Below are 24416 nucleotides of genomic sequence, written 5' to 3'. Positions count from 1 at the left end.
CCTGGCAGTGCCCTGTGCACTGCAGGGCGTTCAGCAGCATCCTTGGCCTCTACCCATTAGAGGCCAATAGACATGCCCCCCCACTCCCAGTTGTAATAACCAAAAATGTGTCCAGACATTGCTAGATGTCTCCAAGGAGGCCAAGTCGCTCCAGTTGGGAGCCACTAGATTACATGCATGTGTCTGTGTACACATGTGTGTGCACATACGTATATGCACGCCTTCTGCTGGTAGCTCTGGGTTGGCACACCTGCTCTAGGGCCAGAGCCAGCTTCTTGGTACTTGCCGTCACCCTTTAAACTAAGCTTCCAATCCTGGCTGGCAGCAGGACCGCCACAGACCTCTGTCCCCAAGGGCAGGGCGAGGGAGGAGGGGACCCAGCTGGATGGTCATTTCCTTCTTCAGTCGTGCGGGATAAGCCACTCCCCCCATAGGGCATGGGATGGGAGGCTGCCTGTGTTGTTCTTGTAAAAGACCCCTCATGGAAGCACAGGACCGAGGGACAAAAGCCCCTCGTCATCCACGTGGGAGAGTGTACGGAGAGGATTTCCGACACCCAGCCCGGGGGAGCTGGGGCAGCCCGGCCCCTCTGCGGGTGGCCTGTCCCTCAAACGCTCACCACTTCCCTCCACAGTGGTGCTTGCTGGGTGCCAGGTGGTGTGCCGGGCACGGGGGCACAGCGCCTTCCCCTCACGGTCCCTGCCCTGTGGGGTCACAGACAGTAACCAGCAAGTCCCAGAGACGCTATGAAATGCAGTCAGAGCGCCGTGAAGGGAGCCGCACAGCAGCGTAAAAGCCAGCGGCGGGAGTTTGGGGGCTTCTCTGGGAAGGGACCCTGATCGGGGTCTGAGGGAAGAGCAGGTCACTGGGGAGTTAGGGATTGTCCCAGCAGGGGAAATAGCGTGATGGTGGCCAGAGCTTGGCACTTGGAAAGAGCCTCAAGACCTTTCTTTCCAATTGTGAAATGAGCTGGGCAGACTGGAATCAAAAATGTAACAGAGACAGAGGTGACGGGACGCCTCTGCTGTGAGTGGCCTTTGCTGAGTGCTCGTGTGTGAGTGTGTGTGTGTGTGTTTGTGTGTGTGTGTGTACACTCCTTGGCAAGGGTGCCTGTCATCGTCACAATAGCCTGTCTGAGCCCCTGGGCTGAGAACCTGACCTAGGGCCGCCCAGTGGTACCAGGCTGGGGCCGGCCAGGTTTGATTGCACCCGGGGAGGGGGCCCCTGGCCCGAGCGCTCCAGGGACTTGTGAGGATTGGGGCGTCCCAGGCTGACACCCAGGGGTGTGCGGCAGCGCGCAGGAATCTGCATCGTCGCAAGACCGGCTGCAGGCTTGGTTCCCCGGCAGGGAGGCAGGAGTGCTTGGGCGGCTGTGGGTGAATCGAGTTCCTTGGTACAAGCACTTTCCGCACAAGAGCCCACGTCTCTCGGAGGCCAGGCTGGGCTGTGATTTTCCATTTGATGTACGAGGCCGATTTCACTCGCGGATGCAGAATGGAAAGCCGTGTGGGCAGAGCACGGTGAGCTGTCTACTTGCGCCATGGCAGAATCTGGTGTCTGCGTGGCCGAGCGGTGTCACTAATGCGATTCTGAGAGCCTTTTGGGTGTTTGTGGTGCGGCGGCTGCTGTGGGAACCCAGGGGCTGCTCATTTGTGGGGGATGAATAATTTATTTCTGTTTTCAGATGACTTATTCCTGCATCACAGATCCTGCAGCCCGGCTGCCGCGCGTTCTGTAGCTGCTGATTAAGTGGCTTTGGGAGAACTTGGCTTCGTCCCCCACTGCCCTGGACGCCTGTTTCCAGGCCGCACTTTGTGGGCTGCGTGTCAGGGGTCTGAGCTTCTCCACTCTGGGTGGGGAAACTGCTTTCCCGCTCCTCGGCCTGCTCAGGAGGCACGGTCCCAGGGCACGGGCTGGCCCTGGGTTCCAGGGCCGACTGGCAGTTAGGATTTCAATACCAACAGCGCAGCGGAGGTCTGCCTCACAGGCACCCCTTGTTTCCAGTTTTGGTGTGTGACAAGCTGAAACCCGCATATGGTCACAGTTACCCTTGAAAAATCTCAGTTTTTCACATGTGCCAGCTTCACCTCAGCCTAGGTTGCTCACCTGCCACCTCACTGGTCTCCCTGACATACATCTTGACACATGCCGTCCATCCCGCCCAGGCTGCTAAGCTGATCCTCCTCTCAGACCATTGCTCAAGAATCCACCATGGCTCCCTATTGCCAAATGCGGCCTGAACTCCAGTATTCAAAGCCCTCCATAGATGGGCCCAGTCCTTCCTCCCCAGCCCATCTAACATGGCTCTGCCCCGAGCTGCCTGCTCACTGGTGCATTTGTCTCATGTTTATTGAGTCTGTGCTACTCTCAGTGCTATGCAGGGGCTTCGAGACACAGGGAACAAGACCCCACCCTGAGTGCTCAGCCAGACAGGTTATTGGCAGCCCTCACAGGTGCCTTGGGGCCCTGGGAATGGGGGAAGGGAGCGTGGGAGAGTCTCAGAATTTTCGGCATCTTTAATTTGCTCCACTTGGTGAGACTGAGACCTCAGGTGGGTGTCCCGGACCTCGAATGCCAAACTGCAAGGGTCTGCAGGCCAAGGGCACTCCGAGAGGCTTCAGTCACGGTGCGCACCTGGAGCCTGGCATGAGGAGACCATGCTGCGGACAGCCTGGCCGGGCCCCTCTGCCCACCACCTGCCCCCTGCCACCTCCCCACAGACCCTGCCTTGTGCGCTAGGCCCACCCGTTGCACTGCCTTGCACTTCGTCACTTAATTACACTTAAATATTTAATTAGTACCGGTTTCCTCACTCCTTTATTGCTCCTGAGGGCAAGGTTTCTGTCTGGCATCCCCACGGGGCAGGGCATGGTGCCAGTGGGCAGCTGGTGGGAGGGGTGGGGGGGGGAGGAGCAGGGCTCGCAGGCCAGGTGGGCTCGGGTCTAGCTCCTGGCTCGCAGCTGGCTGGCTGTGTGGCCTGGGACAAGGGGCTCAGCGTCTCTGACCTCCGTTTCTCATCTGTAGATGGGGGGACGGTCAGCGCCTGCTGGGGGCCTGTGAGGAGCCGGAGGGAGAGCACGTGTGTGAATGTGCCCGGCGGGGGGGGGGGGGGGCGCATCCTTAATGCCACCTTCAGATTTCGAGCTAAGGCCCGTGAGCCTACAGAGTGCACGTCCCTGGGACTGCATCCCCTCGGGGTCCTCACCGCCCCACGGAGGAGGGGTTGGATTCCCATTGTCAGAGGAGGGAGCAGTCCCAGAAGAGAGGTGACTGGGCCAGGGGCCACGCGGCCACACATCAGAGAACAGACCCAACGTGCTCTGTGCACTTCCACGTTGGCCGAGTGCTTGGGTCACACCCCTGACCCCACACACCACTGCTGTGCTCTGAGCACCTACTGCCCCTGACACGTCCAGGGTGGGCCCGGGAACAGCCTTGGCAGGGACAGCTGGCAATGTACTGCGGGCAGGCAATACTGATGGCGCTTTCCAGGCTGCGTACCTGCTGGTCCCTCTCTCTTCCACTGTCATTCTGAATGAAACTTTTACAGTGTTTAACAGTGGTGCTCAGGGACGCCTGTGGCCCCAGCTCATGTGACAGGTAAATAACAGGTGACAGTGACATGTGGCCTGAGCACCTGGAAGGGGCACTTATTCAGTTGCCTGAATCTTTGCACGTCTGCCCAGCAAACGGGCAGGAGTATTGCCTGGCCACACCTGGCTCTGATCTTGGGTAAGACTCTTTCCTCCTGGGGCCTCTGTTTGTTCAACCATAAAATGAAAGGATTGGATAAAATGGGTAGTTTTTCTTTTTCTTTTTTTCTTCTTTGCAGTTGAACCTTTTTCCTCTCAAGTGAAACCGCAGGGGGAGGTCTGTGTGCACAGCAGATGCGGTGGCCCTGCGGGTGGAGGACCTGTGGTGGCCCTGCCTGGCTGCTTCTCCTCCCCATCCTCGCAGGACTGCGCAGGAGCCTTGGCCCCCAGAGACAGTCGGGGGCTTCCGGCCTGCGGCTCTGAGGCGCCCTGCAGAGTCTGAGGCTGGCTGCCGGGCCAGGACGGACAGCGGGCAGCAGGCTCGTCTGTGGGCAGAGGGCTGCCCAGGGTGGAAAGTGCTGGGCTGGGCTTGGATGTTTTGTTCCCTGGGTCCCCAGGGCTCTCCGGTGTTTCCCCTATGGCTGCCTCATTGTTCCGACTTGGCAAAGGTTCCTTTTATCTTCCTCCTTCCGGAACAGGAGGCGCCTCAGGCTCAGCCTGAGAAGAACAACAGAGCAGGCTTTTCTGGCCCCTGGTCCAGGGGTTGGTGGATCCGGGGAGCCGTGGTGGGAGGTGGCGGTGGCTGGGGCTTGGCAGGTTCCAAGAATTCTGTTAATAGGCAACGAGCCGTTTTATTTTCTTTCCTGCCTGTGGAGGGTCACGAGTGAACAGACGAGTGTTCGGCCTCAAGGAAACGCGGGGAGCCCCCGTCCCTCCCCCACCGCACCGCCGGGAGAGGCCCCGCAGGTCTCAAGGTCTCACCTCTCGGCTGCCCCAGGTCCAGGGCTCTTATTTCCCTTTCCCCGGAGCCTCGCATTATACTTTTGCAGCACTCTTTGGTTTTCAAAGTTCTTCTACAACAATTGTGCTTAAAATAAGTAAACCCTTTCCCCACCCCAAGCCCTGACCCAGAAGCAGGGTTTGCACCCCACATCCCCAACGCCAACCTTTTTGGCACCAGGGACCAGGTTCATGGAAGACAATTTTTCACGGATGGGGGTGGGGTGGGAGTGGGGGGCCGGGGGAGGTAGAGCTCGGGTGGTGATATGTGGCCCTAACAGGCCACGGAACCGGGCCACAGCCTGGGGGTTGGGGACCATGGCTTTACAGTACCTGTTGTGTGAATGTGCTACAGTGTGTTTACCCATCTCACTTTGGAAAGTTTGCAGTTGGGCTTAGCACCAGTCACGCAGCTGTGAGTGTTCCTGCACATACCTTTTGGTGGACATATGCCCTTCTTTCTGTCGGGCGGACATAAAAGAGCTGCATTTCTGGTTCATGGGCCATGTGCGTGATCACCTTCAGTCGACAGGCCAACAGGTTTTCAAAGTAGTCCTAGACGGTAGGTCTTGTATTATGTGGCAGGAGCTCAAATGCACCGGCTGTGGACGTGGGATCAGGAGCTGCAGTGAGACATGGGACATTCTCTGGAACTCAGGGGTCCCTGCGGCCTGGTGCCGGGCATTGGTCATGGCCACACGGCGTGGGGGTGGTCTGTCCAGTGCGTCACCCCTTTGCGAAGCTTGCTGGTCTCATCCGGACGTCTTGGCTTCCACTGTGTGCTCCGAGGCTGCTCCCAGACCGCAGCCCACCCTGGTGGCACCTGCAGAACACATAGTCTCCTCTGTCCTTCAGTTCCTTGAACGGAGCGATGGGAGAAAATGCCTCCACAAAGAGCTGTTGTGCGAAATGTCTGTGCAACAGTATTCTTTGAGCAACTGCGCTTATTACCCGGGGACCAAAGTAGTCATTTAAAAACCATAGTCACCTCTGAAATAGTCATAATCCAAAAACCATCCATCTTTGACTTCACACCCCATTATATATTTTTTTCTCTAAGGGACTTTGCTTCTCAGTTGGATTTCAGAATATATTAAAATAATTTGTCATCTCTTGAGCACACAACCTCCTGGGTGTGAGCAGGCGGGAGAAGCCAGTCCCGGTTCCCCGGACCTCAGAGCCAGCGCGGAAGCCTGTGCCTGGGAGAGAAGTGGGTCGGGTGCTGGAAGGAAGATAGTCTTCTAGCTGCCTTTCCCGAGGACTGGCCAAAGAGGAAGATGGGCACTCAAGGGCTGGGCCATCAAGGGAGGGACTGGCCCCATAAACGGCCCTAGAGCCATTGCTTGCTTAGGCTATGACCTGCAGGGCCCAGGGTGACAGTCTGGGCTGCTTCTGGAATTGAGCTGAGAGATCCTTCCACGGCGCCTCCTTACGGACTGTGAATACCTCCTGAAGGACTGGGCTCCCGCTCCAAGCCCAGAGGACCGGTCACCACCTCGAATGCAGGGGGATCCCAAGAGCTTGTGTCTGACTGCCCACTGACATCTGGTACACATCTGAGTGTACCCCACTGGGCAGGTGGGGACGGTGTCCCTGCACCTGACACACATGTTGGGCGCCCAGCATGGTGTGGAGTGTGCCTGGGTTTCTCCCAGGCAGTTTTATAGCTCCGTCCATGCACTTTCCTGGAGCCACGCCTCAGATTTGAGGCTGCCAGGTTCTCACGGTCAGCTAAGTTGATGCCTGCTTATCCCTCCCCATCTGTAAGGGGTGACCAGTGCTGACACCTGTATGTCCCCTGGCTCCAGGGCTTGCAAACCCTATGATTTGTTCCCTTGCTCCTGTGACTCTGCTCTTTGCCCTCCTGTCCTCTGGTATAGAGGGTTAGGAGGACATTGACTTAGATCCTTTTTTTAAAACAGCTTTATGGAGACGTAATTCACTTGCCATACAGTTTACCCATTTAAAGTATACAGTGTGAAGTATACACTTCAGTGGTTTTTAGCACACACTCACGCATACGTGCAAGCAGCACCACAGTCCGTTTTGGAAAATTTTCATCACCCCCAAAGGAAACCTCGTACCCTTTAACTACTACCCCCTTGTCCCCCGGCCCTAAGAAACCACTGATCTATTATACTTTCTGTCTCTATACGTTTCTTGTCCTGGACATTTTACATAGATGGAATCATACATTTGTCCTTTTGTGTCTGGCTTCTCTCACTTACCATGATGTTTTCAAGGTTCATCTGTGTTGTAGCATATGTCAGTATTTCTCCACTTTTTATGGCTGGATGATGTTGCATTGTATGGGTAGACCATATTTTGTTTATCCTTTTGTCCATTGACAGACAGTTGGGTTGTTTCCACCTTCTGGCTATTATGAATAATGCTGCTACACACATTTGTGTACAAGTTTTCATGTGGACATGTGTTTTCATTTCCCTTGGGTGCATACCTAGGAGTGGAATTGCTGGGTTATATGATAACTGGATGGTTAATGATTTGAGGAACTGCCGGACTGTTTTCTATAGTGGATGCACCATTTTACATTCCACCAATAGTATATATATGAGGGTTCTGTTTCACCAGAACCTTGACAATACATGTATTGATCTGACTTTTTATTCTAGAAATCTTCGTGGGTGTAAAGTGGTATCCCACTGTGCTTCCAATTTGCATTTCCCTAATAACTAACTAGTCTTTTCATGTGTTGTCAGCTCCTTGTATATCTTCTTTGGAGAATTATCTATTTGGATCCTTTGCCTGTTTTTTTTTTTTTTTTTTGAAACAGAGTCTCGCTTTGTTGCCCAGGCTAGAGTGAGTGCTGTGGCGTCAGCCCCACTCACAGCAACCTCAAACTCCTGGGCTCAAGCGATCCTTCTCCCTCAGCCTCCAGAGTACCTGGGACTACAGGCATGCACCACCATGCCCAGCTAATTTTTTTCTATATATTTTTAATTGTCCAGCTAATTTCTTTCTATTTTTAGTAGAGACGGGGTCTCGGTCTTGCTCAGACTGGTCTTGAACTCCTGAGCTCCAACGATCCGCCCGCTTCAGCCTCCCAAGAGAGCTAGGATTACAGGCATGAGCCACCACGCCCTGCCTTTGCCTGTTTTTTAATGGAGTTATTTGTTTTTCTGTTGTTGAGTTGTAATATATTAATAATTTTGATGAAGTTCAATTTATCTATCTTTTCTTTGGTTGTTTGGGCTTTGGTGTTATAAGAATCCTTTGACAAATCCAAAGTCATGAAGATTTACCCCTGTGTTTTCTTTTAAGAGTTCTGTATTTTTAACTCTTACAGTTAGGTCTCTGATCCATTTTGAGTTCATTTTTGTATATGATCTGAGGTAGGATCCAAATCCACTCTTTTGCTTGTGGCTATTCAGCTGTCCCGGTACCATTTGTTGAAAAGATATTTCCCATTGGATGGTCTTGGCACCCTTGTTGGAAATCAGTTAACCATCGATATATGGGTTTATTTCTGGGCTCTCAATTCTATTTCATTGATCTATATGTTTATTTTTGTGTCAGTACAACATTGTCTTGATTATTATTGCTTTGTACTAAGTTTTGAGATTGGAATTTTGTTCTGCATTTTCAGGATTGTTTTGGCTATTCTGGGTCCTTTGCAATTCCATAAGAAATTTAAAATCAAATTTTCAATTTCCACAAAGAAGTAAACTAAGATTCTTATGGGGATTGCATCAAATCTGCAGATCAGTTTGAAGAATATTGCCATCTTAACAATTTTAATTCGTCTGATTAATGAACATGGGATATTTTTCCAATTATTTAGATCGTCCTTAATTTCTTTCAACAATATTTTGTAGTTTCCAGAGTATGAGTTTTTCACTTCTTTTGTTAAATTTGTTTGTAAGTATTTAATTCTTTGGTTTTTTAAATTTCATTTTTGAATTGCAAGTATATAGAAATACAATGGATTTTTGTATATTGGTCTTGTATCCAGCAACCTTGCTGAACATACTTTTTAGTTCTAATAGTTTTTTAATGGATTCCTTAGGATTTGCTATGTATAAGATCATGTCATCAGCAAATTGAGATAGTTTTACTTCTTCCTTTCCAATCTGGGTGATTTTATGTCTTTTTCTTGCCTAATTGCCCTGATTAGAACCTTCGGTACAATTTTGAATACAAGTGGCAAGAGTAAGCCTCCTTGTCTCATTCCTGATCTTAGGAGGAAAGTATCCAGTCTTTCACCATTAAATATGATGTTGGCAGTGAGTTTTTTGTAGATAGCCTTTATCAGATTGAGGAAATTCTCTTCTAGTTTTTTAGTGTTTTTATCATGTAAGTGTGTTGGATATTGTTAAATGGTTTTTCAGCATCTATTGAAATGCTGAAACTTTTGTTTTTTAATTTTTTTGATAATATGTTACATTAACTGATTTTCAGATAGTTAACCAACCCTTCATTCATGGCATAAATCCTAGTTGGTCATGGTATATAATCCTTTTTATGTGTTGCTGCATTTGATGTGCTACTATTTTGTTGAGGATTTTTGTGTTCACATTCATGAAGGATATTGGTCTGTCATTTTGTTCTCTTATGAAGTCTTTCTCTGGTTTTGGTATCATGGTAATACTGACCTTTCAGAGTGAGTTGGGAAGTATACTCACCTCTTCTATTTTCTGGAGGAGTTTGTAAAGAATTGGTGTTCTTTAAATGTTGTAGAATTCAGCAATGAAGGCTTTTGGCCTGGCTTTTCTTTGTGGCTAGTGTTTTGCTTATGTTTTGCATACTAATTCAATCTCTTCACTTGTTAAAGGTCTTTCAAATTGCCTATTTCTTGAGTGAGTTTTGGTAGTTTTTGTCTTTCTGGTTGGCTTAGATTCTTACAGGCCTCTCTCTCCCTGCTCTTTCAGTCATAGTTGACATTTATTGAATTCTTTCTATGTACCAAGCACTTTTTGTGCGTTAGCTCATTTAATCTTTACAAAACTTGATGAGCTAGGTGGTATGTTTATCATCTCCATTTTTCAAATGGGGGAATGGGAGCAGGGAGAAGTTAAATAGCAGGTCAAGGTTGCACAACTAGGAAATAGTCCAGCTGGGCCTTGAGCCCAGACAGTGCGGCCACACAGCCCTCTGTACCTGCCGCCCTCTCCCTGCAGCTCTCCCGAGGCCCTGCTCTGGGCCAGCTCCTTGCTAGGAGCTGCAGCACAAGAATGGGTCAGACCTGCATGGCCTAAGTTGCTTGCCAGAGAACCCAAACCAAAGAGGGAGAGGTCTTAGGCCTGATGTGAACAAGGTGCTGGGGGAGACAGAGTGCCAGGAAGGGCCCCACGAGAAAGTGAGGTATGAAAGGGGCCTTGAAGGAGGCCCCCATGTGGGGCCCAGCTGGGCAGCTTGTGAGTGTGCCCCTCCCAGGGCTTTTGCCTTCTCCACCTCCTGTCTCCCAAGCACCCAGGCCTCTGCATTTTGCTCTTCTAGAGAGGAAGAGGCATGACAATTTGTAAGACAATCGCTAGACAGAAATCAGGAGCAGCCAGACATAACTCAACATAATTATTTCTGCATAATGACTTCTGCTACTTGATTCTGTCTCGAGCAATGACTATAATCTTTATCTGTCACTGGAAAGCTGGTGGCCAGGGAGCCCCTGTGGCTTAGAGATAGAGCCAGGAGGAAATTTGCAATTCAAGTTAATGGAGTGTTCCCAAGCAGCCTGGGAGCCAGCGTCTTCAAGGTCTCTGGAACAGCGGACCCTCCTCCTGCTAGGAAGCCTGGTGTCAGAGCTGGCCTGGCCTCCTCTGCGGGGATCCAGCCCTCCTGCTTTGTCACAGATGGGGAAACTGAGAATGGCAGAGGTCACAGGGTGTGCCAAGGTCACTCAGCATCAGAGGCAAGCCTGGACCAGAACTTCCCCTCTGCCTTCCCCGCCACCCAGCGCTCTCCCCACGGGCTGGCGCACCTGCCGGTGGGACAGACAGATAGAAGGTGCCTTTGTGGAGCTGGTCACTGAGCATGGTGGTCATGCAGGGCTGCCCCACAAGGCTGGAGATGCTGTGGCCTCTGTAGCTGGGCAGTGATGGACCTGCAGCCAGGAGAGGCCCCGTGGCGCTAATGGTGCAGTGTGGCGGGAGGGCGTTCCTGCCGAGAGGGCCAGCAGACGGGGTGTTCACCTGCTCTGGCGTGGGGAACACAGAGGCCCCCTGACCTGAGATGGTACCTGCTTACCTCCTTGCATGGCCTCTTAAAGGCCCCTTTCATTAACAAGAGCAGCTGGAAAGGACGGAGCATGGGTTTGGGGATTTGTGTTTTGGGCATCCAACGTCCCACTTAGCCAGGTGTGACCTGGGCCAGTGTCCCATCTGCACGGTGTGTATGGAAGGTGCACCACCACGAGTGAACCCCAGTGTAAACTGTGGGCCTTGGGGGAGAGTGATGCGTCAATGTAGCTTCATCAGTTGTAGCAAATGTCCCACTCTTGTGGGGGATGTTGATAATGGAGGAAGCTGGGGGGTGGAGTATATGGGAACTTTCTGTACTTCCCACTCAATTTTGTTGTGACCCTAAAACTTCCCTAAAAAATAGTCTGTTACGTGTGTGTGTGTGTGTGTGTGTGTGTGTATAAATGACATCTATCTATATGATACTATCTGAAAGCACAGTGGTCTTCCCCGAGAGTTTCGGTGGGAAGATGCATGACTTTTCTCCTCCAGGTCTTGAATTCCAGCAGTGGGTTTGCATTCCATAGTTGGCCTATAAAATTCTATATTAGGGAAACAGGGTAGAACTTTAACTCTGAGCAAGGTACACCTTGCTTCCGATAATGTCCATGTGATGCATTTTGGGGCATTCATTTGTCAGACATTGATTACTGATTGAGTGCCTGCTGTATACAGGCCCTGGTCTAGGCACCAGATGCACGGAAATGAAGTGGACTCATGCCTGACCTTGTGGTGCTCACGTCAGCTGGGGTTGGGTCTGGGGGACACAGCCCCCCATTCTGTAGGAGCGAGGGGAGCCCCGCTGGCACGATCCAGGTGGACAAGCTTCCCGGAGCAGTGCGTGTGTGTAAACATGATCGTTGCTATGGAGGAAGAGAACTGCATGTCAGGAGAAAATAACCGGGGAGTGTGCTGTAGACGAGGAAGAGAAACTCGCTCTCAGGGGGAGAGACTGCTCTGGTTCCATCCTGGCTTTGCTCCTTGGAAGAACAATGACCTTGAGCAAGTCATTAGCTTCTCCAAGCCTCAGTTTTTTCCCTGTCTGTAAAATGGGGATAATAATTATGCCTAGGGCGTAGTGAGGATGAAATTGGATTATGCAAACACGTGCATGGAAAGCTGTTAGCTGTGCGTGGCTGTATGGCGATGTTAGCCACGGTACTACTATTATACACATGTACTGGAGGCTGCGGGTTCACAGAGAGGTGGTCGCCAGTCTGTGCGTGGGGTGGGCAGAGACGGGGGAGGTCTGAGTCTGCCCCACGCGGAGGGCGTTTGGAACGCCTGTGTCGGAGCTGGTGGGAGGCGTGAAGGTGGGGAGTGGTCGGGCACCTGGGACACGACAGCCCGCGTTTCCCTTCTCAGTGACCGTGTGGTTTTGTGACTGAATGTCAGGTGATGCCTTCTGACCTTTTTTGAGCACTAACGCGTGCCCTGCGCTGGGCCAGGAGGGGGCCGGGATGGTGAGGGGCCACCCTGGGGGCGCCTGCCAAGAAACAAGGGCGCTGTGGGGGTTGGAGGGACCCTGAAGGGGCCGGCCCGGGCCGGGGCTGGGTGTGCACGATCCCACCGAACCCGTCCGTAGCCCGCCGGGCACAGAGCGCTGGGTGGAGGCACAGGCTGTGTCTGTGGCGGCCTGCAGAGCTGCTGTCAGCTGAGGAGCGATGCTGTCGGATTCAAACCGGGTTTGCAGACCGCAGAGGCCATGGCCACACTCAGCTTCCGAGCTGGCTTTGTGATAACTGGCGACCCCACCTGAGGGGGCCAGCGTCTCCTCTGGGGGCTTCCCTGTCAGTGTTGCTGGGGACGTCCCTCCTTCCGGGAGGATGTGCCACTGCCCGTAATGGCTGGATGGGGGCCGGGGCCGGGTGTTTTCGGTATTTAGTGTGGAGCTTGCGAGAGCCGTGGTCCCCCCGACAAGCACAGCGGCAGCAACAAGAGGGAAACGCGACGGGCTCTGGGCCAGGGGTGTCCGCATCCCCCATGACCTGTCGGTCCTCTCTTCCAGGGGCATGGTCTAGTGGCCTGGTCAAGGACGTGGAACCAGTCCCTGGAGGTTCTGACCCGCTCCGTCTTGGCCTCCGCTCGGTCTCGGGTAAGTGACTCCTGGAGGCCGACTGGCCCGAGGCGGGTAAGGACCGAGGGGGAAGGGGGCGGCTTCCGCTGCGCTGTGGGGTCCAGCCCGTGTGTGGGGGCCGCACCAGGTCAGTGGGAAGAGCCGGGAAGACTGGGAGTGGGGGCAGCCCGCCCAGCGCCCCGAGGTCAGTGTACCCGGTGCAGAGGGCAGATGCCAGTGGCTGGCTCCATGTGTGGTCCCCGCAGGCCCCGGCTGTGGTGGCTCTCCCGCCAGGCACCAGCGGGCACACGGCATTCCAGGACAGTGTGCTCTCTGCCCGCTGGCTGGCCCTGCCTCGCCCTCGGCCCGGGGAAGTCTGCATCCTGTGGGTGGGGCGGTGTTCCTGCCTCCGTCTTCCTGAGGGAGGCCAGTTTCCCACCGCCTTGTCCCTTGCTCACCCTGCCAAAGTGGTCTGCGGGTTGGGAGGAGACACCCAGGCAGGGGCCTGTGCCTTGGGGTGCAGGGTCACAAGTGGGTCTTTGGCTCCTTCCCCCCCAAGAAAACAGACACAGCTGCGCGTTGAAGGTGCTGCTTTTACTCACTTGGTCTCCTCCCCCCAGCCCTGCTGGTGGGGGGTGACCTCTGCTCTGTGTTACTGGGACGTCACCTGCATACAGGCGTCCCAGCCCAAGGCGCAGTCAGCACCAAGCACAGAGGCAGCTGGCCCAGGCCAGCAGCCGTGCCACGATGCTGGGCCTGTGGAGGGGCTGGCGAGGGGGCGGGAGGAGGTCCTGTGTGTCCCCGTCCTGGGGCCCCGAGTGTTTCAGTGCACACACAGCAGGTGCTCCAGAACGGCCTCCACCGCCACTGAGACCGGAGGGACTCTGGGGTCAGGAGGGCCTTTCTGACACGTGCGCATCGTGGCCGTGGATGTGGTGGGGCAGGTGATGGCGGGGGGAGGACCCTCCTCTCTCCCCCCGCTTGGCGATGGAGAAGCAGCACCTGCGTGCTAAGACCGTGGTCCCAGCCTCCCCCAGCTTCCCCCCTCCCCGTCCCCAAGCTATCCTGCATTTGGTCACTCGATGTGTATTTGCTGAGCACTGCCGTGGCTGGACAAGCTTCCAGGCTCTGGTCTTCAATGGCGAACAAACCAGAATAAAGCCTGACCCCAAGGACCTTGTGTTCTAGGTGAGGGAAGACAGACGATGAACCCAATAATATATAACTTAGAGGAGAAACCAAGCCAGAAAGGGGGGTAAAACAATGTGTGTCAGGGCTTCAGTTTGGGGTAGAGAAGCCAGGGAAGGCCTCACTAGGATGTGACTTGAGCAAAGACTGAGGGAGGCGAGGGAGTGAGCGTGTTTGTGTCTGAAGAGCAGGCAGTGCAAAGGGCCTGTGGCAGGAGCATACCCGTGGCCCTGAGGAGCAGCAGGAAGATCAATATGGCCGGAGGGTGTGAGCAGGGAGAGGGTGAGGAGGAGGGGACGAGCCAGGCTGCTCAGACAGGTGGGGGGAGCGTAGGTCACCCCTGAGGGGCCTGACACGCGCAGCACGGACCAGTGAGGAGAACAGATAATTGCGTCCTTTCAGTGTAGCCAGAATCCCATGGTGCGGCCAACCTTCTGGGTCCTTTAATAGTGACCTCCCCTCACAGGTTCAGAAGATAATTGTTGTTCCTAGGGATTTGTTTAGCCAACAGTTCTTCTGGAAGATGTTAGACTAACAGGGCGTGGAGATTTGGGGTTCTGCAGAGAAGAGGCAGGAGAGCACGGCCCAGGCGTGTGCAGGTCCCAGGTGGGCATCTCCGAGAGCCGTCCACACTGGCTGAAACGGCCCCTGTGTGCACACTTGAGGTTACGGACAGGGCACCAGGAAGGGAAGATCCTCCTGTGTTGTACGTTGAGGGCTATTTTTAGGGTGACTTGAGACAACTTTGCAGTGTCACTTCCTGTGGTCGTCGCCTCCAGCCCTCAGCCCTGGGGTGCAGATCCCACGTACACGTATGTGTACATGCTCACACACACACACACACACACTCCTGCTGTGGGCAAGCAGGACTCGGCCCGGGTTCTCATCCACTGTGGAGCCAGTGGAGGGTTGGGCCGTCGTCCCGGCTCTGCGGCAGGGCTGCGGGCAACTCCTGAGCCTCTGCTCCATGTCTGGTTCTGTGTGAGGTGCTGTGTCCAGATCCCACGTGAGCAAGATCCAGCCGGGCCCCCCACCTGGTCGGGGGATGACAGGCGGAGGTAAAGGGAAGGGCGGCTTGAGGGGTCTCTGCTCGGTGCCACACGGAGGCTTCACGATGATGCTGTCCAGACCTCGCTGCTGGTTGGCGTCCGGGGGGCCTCTGAGCCAGGTCTGAGTCCACCCCGGCTCCCCCATCCCACGTCACTGGCCTCTTCAGGTGAAGTCCACACTGTCCTCCTTTCCTCCCTTTCCTGAGGGGTCCAGCACCACCCCAGGCACCTGGCCCGGACTTTCACATTTTCTCTCTTGTTGACCCCTTGAACATTTCTTGGACTTGTCAGACCCCATGTGCAAATTTTTAGCTTAGAAGTAAGCATTGAGATCATAGAAGATCTTAGCAAATATTTGCTCTGTTGGCTGTTCCCAGGCCCTCAGAGGGTCCCCAGCAAACTGGCTTTCACAGAAGTCAGAGTATCTGAAAGCGTCTGATGGAAAATTCAGAGACGTGTGGGCCAGGAAGGCGGCTCTCAGAGCGTGCGGACAGTGCTCCGTGGGCCAGAGATCCGCGGAGGATTTGGAGGTTGTCTGGAAGGAGCCCCCGCGTGGCTAGACCTCCTCTCCCCCTCCCTCCCTCCCTGACTTCCTTCCTTCCTCCCATCAGACAATTATTGTGCGCTTCCTGTGTTTCAGGTGCCGTGTTAATAATTGGTTATGGGACTATTCCTAGCCGCACCCTGCATAAATGGAACCCAGCTCTGTGTCCTTGGGGAAGAGGTCAGGAAAGGACTGGGCCCAGCCTGGAACCTCGAGGACCCGAGTCTGTCCGTTCGTCCTTGAGTGCCGCCTGCCTCTGCCACCAGCACCCAGGCTCCGTGCCTGGCTCAGTAGGCCCTGTTGGGGTGGAAAAGGAAAGAAGGGAGACCCTGCCTTCCTCATCAGCCCATGAGCGCTTCGAGGGTGTCTTGTACATCTGTGTCTCCCCGACACTTAGCACTGTGGTTTGCACTTAGCAGGTGCTCAGTTAGTGTGTTGAGAACAGTGAATGTGTACGTGGGCTGGGTGCGTTGCCCCAACTCTCTCTGCAGAACGTGTGGCTTCTGGTGTTGTGATTTAAAGAGTAAAGGTGGCAAAGGCCTACTTGTATGAGCTGTCCCCACTCCTGATCATAAACGCGCCCTCTAACGACCGCTCCAGACCGTAGCCCCGGGGCCACCAGCGGCAGCCGGCCGTCCATGCCTGTGCGCAGCGTCTCTGCGGGCCGATACTGTTTTATTGAGAAGGATTTACTGTTTTTATTTTTTCCCAGAGACTTAAACATGAATCAGATAGCACATAAGATGATTCATTGGGGGTTTCTTCCAAGTTTAAACAAACAGTAAGAAGTTTTTGGACGGGTGCGCTGAGCCGCAAGTGGGTCCCAGGCAGGCGTCTGGCTGGAGGTGTCCCCCACGGGCCTCGAGTCACAGAGGGGCCTTGCCCTGCGGGCCGAGCATGTCAGCGTGCACAGAACCCCAGAGAGGGCACGTGTGTCTCGCAAACACCTCTCCAGGCTAATGTTAGTAGTATTTCTTCTCGAAGATGCCAAGATACATTAGACTGTGGTCAAACCTTATTCACTGGGACACATAAATTCAAAATTTTGCCAGTAGTTCATTTGAGTCCTGTGAAATGAGAATGTAGACTTAGGCAGACACCTGGCAGACAGTTAGCTTTCTCCCACCTCCTGGGGAAAGAGCCGGATCTGCCAGGCGAGATCCCAGGGAGGAGGGCAGGAATTCCCGGTTCAGGGAGCAAACCTCCACGGCGCTTCAAAGGCTTCCTCTGGGGACAGACTCCAAGATGTTTTTTAGAGCTAGAACATGCCGTGGGGACCACAGTGTCCAAACCCATGTCTTACTGACGAGGAAAGGAAGAGCTCTCGAGGCACGTGGCTTACTCACAACCCCCCAGTCCTCCACCTCCACCCTGAAGTTGAAAATGGCAGATGTGCTGATAGCAGAGTTCTTACCTGCTCATTGCGAATGCCCCCTCTGCCCAGGCCTCGCCCTTTACCTGATAAAGAGCTCAGAGGCAATTTTTCAGGTATTTTTTTTTTTACTCAGACTTTATAAATTTGAACTACCTTTCAAGTAATTAGTCTGAATTCTTAGGGTTTGATGACATTCCGTTATCATAACAGCTGTGACAATACTGCCATAGGTTTGTCTGATGCCTTCACTTGGTCAAAGTCCTTTCCCAGCTTTCGTTTCCCTTTATCCTCGTGGCTATACTGTGAAACCAGAAGGCAGGAACCATTATTCCCATTTTATAGTTAGGGAAACTGAGGCCCGGAGAAGTTAGGAGACAGCCACGCCCAAGACCACACTAGATGGGGAGGCTGGGAGGAGGCCGTTAGGCCATGGGGTCTGGCTGTAACATTCCTGCGCTGCCCTGGCCCCTCGGATACACCCCCACGCTGACTGTGGCCCCCGAAGCTGGCGTTCTGCCCCCATTTCACAGTGGAGCAGACAGAGGCTTGGTCTGGAGCATTGAAACTAGGAACTCTAGCATGGCCCTGCCTGACCCAGGGCCCGGCTCAGCACCCCTGGAGAGCTGCCCGTCCCTCCATGTCCCCTCCGGGGGATGCTGGCCACTGGCCAGGGCAGGCTGAGTCACTGGTCAGGTAGAGCTGTCCCTGTAGTCTCAGTTCCGCTCCTGCTGGGGTGAGACGTTGTCCTCTGGGGAAGGGCTGTTGCTCACCCCCTAGCCCGGGGTGTCTCAGTGGAACTGCAGAGCTAACTCTGCCATCTGACGTGTGGCTCTGCCCCCATGGTTCAGCCCTTGAGTCACTCGCAGCTGGCAGGGGAAGCGGGAGGGACACACTCCAGGACGCCTAGCGGCTGGTGGGCCAAGTCACCACTGCGTCATGAGTACAGGGGGGCCCTGATGGGGACCAGCCCTGCCACTCTGGGCTCCGTCCCACCCAGTGCTGACCACACGCGGCGGCACATCTAGGGGGATGGAGAGGGGGCCTCTGAGCTCAGTCGGCCGCCTGCTGCCTGCTGTGCCTCTTCAGTTTCCTTCAAAAGAACAGTTAGCTTGTGGTCTCCATCCCGGTCCTGAGGGTAAGCAGTTGAGTGATTCAGATGTTGATTTGCTTCAACTTTTGAATTTTTATTGTATGGTTGAACAGTAGCGGGGTCCTGAGCCCTCGGCTAGTTAAGTCATCCGGAGTGTTTCTACGGAGCGTGGCCCTTCCGTGCGGAGGGCGCGGGCATCACAAGCCCCCACCGCCTCTTCTCTCTCCCGGGGTCAGCTCCTTGCCACCACGCACTCCTGCCACAGTCACACTCCGTGCTGACGATCCAGCCTCTGTGGGTGTGGGGACACTGTCCCCTCCTGGCTGCATGGGTTTTGAGCACTACAGGACACAGCGTTCTTTGTGCCTGGCACCCGCCGTGCCCTTTGTCCGCCCCACGCGGAGAGCTCCCGGGACCTTTAAGTCCCGGCTCAGTCTCACCCCAGCTGAGCGACCGCTCTGTGCTGGAGCTCCGGGGCCTGCGTTGGGGCCTGTGTTGAGTCTCTTGAGGCGCATCACCCCTGACTCATGGGGGCACATGGGGCCGGGGACACTTCACGGGGCACCAGAAAGAGCCTCTGTGTCTCGTTCATACAGGTGTCACCATGCCCAGCATGGAGCAGGCACTTGGAAACCATCGAGGTGTGAGTGAGGGAGCGAATCTAGAGCCTTCACTCCCCCCAGCCTGGTGTTGCCGGATCCGCCAGAACCACCCCCCCCCCCCCCCCCCCCCGTGTTCAAAGCAAGGCTCTGGGCAGGGGCAGAGCAGCCCCAGGCCTGTGGCCAGGATGGCACACCTGCCTCCCACCTGGCACAGGTGCTGCGTGGCAGCCCCTTGCCTGGCATCCGGCACCCCCCACCTCTGCAGAAGTGTGGAACTCACAGAAGAATGGGTACACACAGTGTTTGCCTTCAGAGAAGTCCCATGGTCTCGATTTGGGTCCTGCTTTTGAGTTTCCTTTTCCTGTTGCGTTAGCAGGTTTTATAAGGGAAGGGATCGTTCTCTTGGGCGTTTTCTTTTCCTGTCCCTGCTGGGGAAGCAGCTTAAGGGACTCCTCCCGAAAAGGCTCAAGTTCTAGTGAAGTTGGCTCTAAAATGAGGCCTCGGCACCAGCCAAGTGAATGAGCTCACTGGAGAGTGGCCAGAAGGCCCCGTCCTGTCCCCCAGCCCACGGGCTGGGGACCATATGGCTGAGGTTTACCAGGGAGAGGGAGACTGGTAGCAGTTTGGTGAGTGGACCCCCGAGTCTGACACACCCCAAAACCTCTACTCTGCTGCAGCTGCTCCCGCGCCGGTCAATGGAGATTTCCAGAACACTAAGTCTCCGTGTGCCTTCGAATCTGAGCCAGAGAGCACTTTACCATCCTCACCCTCACCTTCCTTCCTGCTTCCCTAATACAGGAAGAGTCTCCAAATGTCACAGCAAGAAGGATCCGAGAAGAAAATCCTCCTTTGTTTATCCATTTGTTCATTCGCTCAGGTGCTGCGCTAGGCCCTTAAATACACAGCCAGTAATTCAAACATATTTATTGAACACGAATTGTGTTGTAGGCCCTGTTTTGGGCATGTAGGGTTACAGCAGTGAACAAAAGGAGGCAGTCCGTCAATAAATGCATAAATATAGTGCCCCGTAGTAGGAAACGCTATGGAAAGGCAGGTAAGGGACAAGTGCTGAGGGTGGATGTCACTGAGGTGGGTCCTCAGGGGCAGCTTCGCCAGGAAGACCGTTGAGCAAAGACATGAGCACGGTGGGAGTGAGTCGCACAGATACCAAGGAGATGGAGGGGAAGGAGAGCAGGGAGGTATCGGGAACTGCCAGTGCAAAGGCCCTGAGGCTAGAACATACTTAGGTTCTTGGACTGATGAATGAGGTATTCTCTTTCCTTGAGAAGCTCACAGTCTAATGAAGGAAAAAGACTAGCAAATGATGTAATAAAATTTGAGGTCGTAATAGAAATAAGTGAAAAACGCCATTGGAATGCAGAGGGAACAGCAATTGCAGGGGGCTGGAAATGCATCCCCAGGGAGTGATATGTGCGTTGGGCTTTGGTGGATGAGTAGGAGTTCGCTGGGGCTGAGGTGAGCACGCCACGTGGATAAACTCATTTGCAGAGGCTGGAGGTGTGCAGGGAGAGCCACCCACACTTTCCCCTTCCTGTTCTAGTAGCAGTTTCTGTGAGAGAAAGAACATTCTCTTGGGGATTTCCACCTTGGGAGAGAGGAACGTGGGCTGGTCAGGACACAGAGGGGACTCTGTGCCTTGCTGGCTCTGCCTGCCGCCCTTTCTCTCTTGTGTTTTTTTAAAGGCTTTGGGGAGCCGTGGGGATTTTAAGCTGTGGGGATGGGTACAGAAGTCAGGCAGGCTCTGGTTGGATTTCTCAACAGCAGGTCACTGGCCTGGAGCCCATCCCTTGGATAAAGCACTGTGACGCAAGAGGTTTCAGGAAGACCTCCAGAAACAGGCTCGAGGTCAGTAGGTTGAATGTGGATGTGGGCACCGTCTGCCCCAGCGCTGTCACCAGCCTCCTCTTTCCCCAGACCTGCCGCAGCGGGGTTGCTGTTCCAGCTCCCGAGGTGGAGGAACACGCCTCCTTCTGCAGCCTCTTCCCTTCGGCCCCGCCTTACTGGAGTCAGACCTGGGGTCCTCACTGCAGCGGGGTCAGACCTGGGGTCCTCACTGCAGCGGGGTCAGACCTGGGGTCTTCACTGCACCGGGGTCAGACCTGGGGTCCTCACTGCACCGGGGTCAGACCTGGGGTCCTCACTGCACTGGGGTCAGACCTGGGGTCCTCACTGCACTGGGGTCAGACCTGGGGTCCTCACTGCGCTGGGGTCAGACCTGGGGTCTTCACTGCAGCTGGGGTCAGACCTGGGGTCCTCACTGCGCTGGGGTCAGACCCGGAGTCCCCCTGGAGCTGGCCTCTAGCGAGTTCTCAGGCCCTGCCTGCTGACATAGAAACTCAGAGGTAGTTGTGAAATGCAAACACCATTATCTTTCATTCAAGGGCAGGAAGGAGTGAAATAAACAAAGTCTACCACAAGGTGCTAATGAGCTTCAAAGGTGTCCCAGTTTGGTAGCTGCAGATCCAGGGTCCCTGGTATCATCCATGTGACACTACCTCTACCCAGCGTCTGCCACTAGAAATATGATGGGAGCCACATGCATGTGTCATTTTAATTTTTCCTGTAGTCACATTGAAAAAGTGAAAAGAAACAGGTGAGATTAAAACTTGTTTGATTCAACCCATTATATCCCCAAATGTTACCATTTCACATGTAATCAAGATAGAAAAAGTATTAATGAGATTTTTACAGTATTTTTTCCATATTAAGTCGTCAAAATCCAGTGTGTATTTTACACTAAAGGCACATATGTGAGTTCGGACTGGCCACATTTTAAGTGCTCAATAGCCACATGTGGCTGGCAAGAGCCCTAGCTTATAGGTGGAGAAACTGAGGCACCTGTGAGGGTGGCAACAAAGCGAGGTGGAGGTGTGGCGGGGGCGGGGTCTCAGCCCAGGCCCTGGGAGCCTCCCAGCTGCGCCCTCTAGCGTCCGCCCAGCCACACTACAGCCTGGACAGCCTCGGGTATCTGCCCCTAGGCTCCCCGGGACAGGACCGGCCCCTCCTTGGAGAACTACGCTGGAAGCCAAGGCTGCAGGAAACTTGACTCTCACCTGCTTATGTGGTGGAAAGAAAGACACGGGTCCGAGTTGTTTTGAAAAATACAATCAGCCCCAGAACAGGGGCTTAGCCCTAGGAGGAGTGTATGTCTGTGGGTCACTGGGAGAAATAACTGGGTCTGGTGCTGGATAAGAAAGAGCACGAACCCATCTGTTCTCCACCTGCCGCTTCTGCCTCCCACCTTCCTGTCCCACCCCAGACAGAACCAGCTCTCATCTCGAATGGGCCAAGCCCTGGCTGGTCCCTTGAGGTAGAAATTCACAACAAACGCCTTGGTCTTATAAGGAGCTGGTGTCCCCCACCGTTCCCCTCACCTTCCCTCTGAGCATGTCCGAGTCTGGTTGGCCCAGCAAGCTTTGGAGATCTGACTGATGGAAGCATTTGGGAACGATGGGGTGAGATGCCAGGCGCCATCAGCCGGCACTGAGCTGGATTAATGGGACATCCGAGCACTCGGTCCCCGGGAGCCTCCCTGAGCAGCTGCTAGAACCGTGCCTTTAAAAAGGCTTCAATTTACAAGCAATGCTGACTTTGGGTTAAATATTTTCATAGGGATCCCCAGCTACATGCTTACATTTCTTTTTTTCTTTCTTCTTCCTTTCTCTCTCTCTCTCTCTTTTTTTTTTTTTTTTTTTTTTTACAATTTAGCACATTAAGAACAGTAACAGAGTAACTGAGAACCAGAGAGATGGTTACAAGCGCTATATTAAATCCCTCCCCCATGTGTTTGTTGCTGTGAATTAAAATGTCGTCTCTGGTGCTCTCAGAGGCTGTTACTAGTCTGACCGAGCCTGCTTGAATATGAAGCTTTTACAGCTGAGTAGGAGATGGCTCTGCCCTACAATAGATCGCCCTCCGCTGGGACCCCAAATTCCTCACCCCACCACCCTCCTTGGAGATGAAAGTAAGACTGTCTGATAATGAAGACTGGGTTTGCCTAATTACCGGAGCCAGGTGGCCATTTCTGCTGGGAAGTGTGAGTGGTGGCTTTCTGTCTCTGCAGAAAGGCTTGTTTCCTGTCAGCTGTCTTGCCAGACAGCCAAGCGTCAATAAGATTGGGTCGTTTGCTTAATTAACGTGCAGCGCTGCACCCATCCCCCGTTCCTTGCAGGGCGGCTTGCATCGGGTCGACGGCTTCCAGGAGAGAGCTGAACCGAGGGCCTCGTATTAAATATTTCATCTGGGCCTGTGTTAGGCACAGGCAGGCTGTCCTGGTGACTGACTGGGAGCGTGCGTGTGGCTGCCGGCTTTATTTGGTATTCATGGGCTCCATTAGTAGGTTCATAAAAGTTACAGCGGGGAGGCCGTCTTGTGAAACTGTCCTGGCGGTCAGTTTAACGGCCAGGGAGGCGATGGACACCAGCTGAGAGCACCTTGGGTGGCCTCCGCCGTTGCTCCTGGATCCCGGCCCAGGGGAGTAACAGCACAATGGGAAGGAGGCCGGCTCTCCACGCGGAGCCCCCTGGGGCCACAGCCTGCCCCTCCACAGCCTCGGTCCTGTGTCCCTAAAGTGGAGATGACTTTGCTTCCTTCCGGCTGAGCCAGGTGTGGCCCTTCTCAGGTCCTGGAATCTCTGCTGTGTCTTCCTCAGATGTGGCCTGTGGGGACCAAGCCTCCAGTGGCCTTTAAAATCCTCTGTCATTCAGTCATGAATCCAAGTGCCTTCCTAGGCAAACGCCTGCTCCCCCTGGCATGAATGACCCCTCCCTGGAGCCCACTTTGTGTCCCTTTGTACGCCTCATCCGAGATGTGCAGTGCCGTAAGCAGCCTGGGGAGCCAAAGAGCAGGGACCTGCATTCCAGCCCTGGCCTGGGGTTGGCACTCGGAGGGCCCAGCGGACTGGCATAGATGAGCACCCACCCCACACCTAGCCTGGCACCCAGCCCCAAGGGCATGCCCGCGTTTCAGTTTCTCTGGGGAACGACCCCCCAGGCCCCTGTGCGGGGGTTGGTCCTGGCCAGCTCCATGCTTGCTTGGGGCGGAGGAGGTGGGTTGGGAGAAAGCTCTTTCCCTGAACTTGCCCTATTTCTGTTGCTTCTTCACCCAACTTCCTCTGGGCCTGTTACTCCCCTGAACAAAAAAGTCTTCCCCTCTTCTTTGGTGGTGGAAGGAGGGACGGTCATCCGCTGTGCCAGGTGGAAGGACAGGGCTCTGTTTGGGTCGGGGTTGGCCGACTGCTGTAACAGCCCTGATCTCAGTACCTGACACGATAAAGATGTGTCTCCTGATCGTGTTACAGTGGGATGTGACTTTGGACTCTACTCCATGCCGTCACTCAAGGACTTAAGCGTCCTCCTTTTAGCAGGTCTCTCATTGCACAGCCTCTCTCCACTGGGGTTCCGGGAAAGAATTAAGTCCCAACACCCTGAGGCATCATGGCATGCAGTGAGTGACTTTCCTCCTGGGCATCTAGAATGATACCAGCTGTAGGCCGGGCGCGGTGGCTCACGCCTGTAATCCTAGCTCTCTGGGAGGCCGAGGTGGGCGGATCGTTTGAGCTCAGGAGTTCGAGACCAGCCTGAGCAAGAGCGAGACCCCACCTCTAAAAATAGAAAGAAATTATATGGACAGCTAAAAATATATATAGAAAAAATTAGCCGGGCATGGTGGTGCATGCCTGTAGTCCCAGCTACTCGGGAGGCTGAGACAGGAGGATCGCTTGAGCCCAGGAGTTTGAGGTTGCTGTGAGCTAGGCTGACGCC

General features: G+C 54.3%; 1 protein-coding gene across 1 annotated transcript in view; it reads left to right on the top strand.

The window, feature by feature from the left end:
• Window positions 1-24416, top strand: part of HPCAL1 (hippocalcin like 1) — a 96829-nt gene that overhangs the window by 64156 nt on the left and 8257 nt on the right. The window contains exon 2 of the mRNA XM_069494457.1: window positions 12738-12824. The gene's annotated coding sequence lies outside the window, so the exon portion shown is untranslated. The remainder of the gene's footprint in view (window positions 1-12737; window positions 12825-24416) is intronic.

This window comes from Eulemur rufifrons, chromosome 19 (assembly GCF_041146395.1).
Source record: "Eulemur rufifrons isolate Redbay chromosome 19, OSU_ERuf_1, whole genome shotgun sequence".
In the NCBI taxonomy this organism is placed as follows: Eukaryota; Metazoa; Chordata; class Mammalia; order Primates; family Lemuridae; genus Eulemur; species Eulemur rufifrons.
Note: the sequence above shows the minus strand (reverse complement) of the source record. Positions and strands in the feature narration are given on the sequence as shown.